We start from the raw sequence: 569 nt of genomic DNA, 5'->3' as shown, positions 1-569 counted from the left end.
GTGAAACCCCCCCTCTACTAAAAAAAAAAAAAAACTAGCCGGGCGAGATGGCGGGCGCCTGTAGTCCCAGCTACTCGGGAGGCTGAGGCAGGAGAATGGCGTAAACCCAGGAGGCGGAGCTTGCAGTGAGCTGAGATGTGGCCACTGCACTCCAGCCTGGGCAACAGAGCAAGACTCCGTCTCAAAAAAAAAGAAAACCAGAGGGAGCTGGCAGTTCGTGGGAAAGGGATAACAGGCACTCTGTGTAATGCCAAGAACGCTGAACTACACAAAATGGATGAAGGTCAGCTTGCTCCTTGAGGTAGAGAGCTGCCCCACACTGGAAGTATTCAAGCAGTGGCTCAATGCCCCAGTACGGAGTGCTGCAGAAGGTTCTTAAGTCATGGATGAGGGCACGGAGTATGAAGGACTTCAAGGTTCTTTTCCACCCTAAGAGTCTTTGATTATATACACTTCTATAATAAGTTTTATGTAGGTTTGCTCTTTGCATCAAAAAAACTGAGTTAGGCCAGGTGCGGTGGTTCACGCCTATAATCCCAGTACTTTGGGAAGCTGAGGTGGACTGGTCA

Source organism: Colobus angolensis, unplaced genomic scaffold (genome assembly GCF_000951035.1).
Source record: "Colobus angolensis palliatus isolate OR3802 unplaced genomic scaffold, Cang.pa_1.0 Scaffold6, whole genome shotgun sequence".
Lineage (NCBI taxonomy): Eukaryota > Metazoa > Chordata > Mammalia > Primates > Cercopithecidae > Colobus > Colobus angolensis.
Note: the sequence above shows the minus strand (reverse complement) of the source record.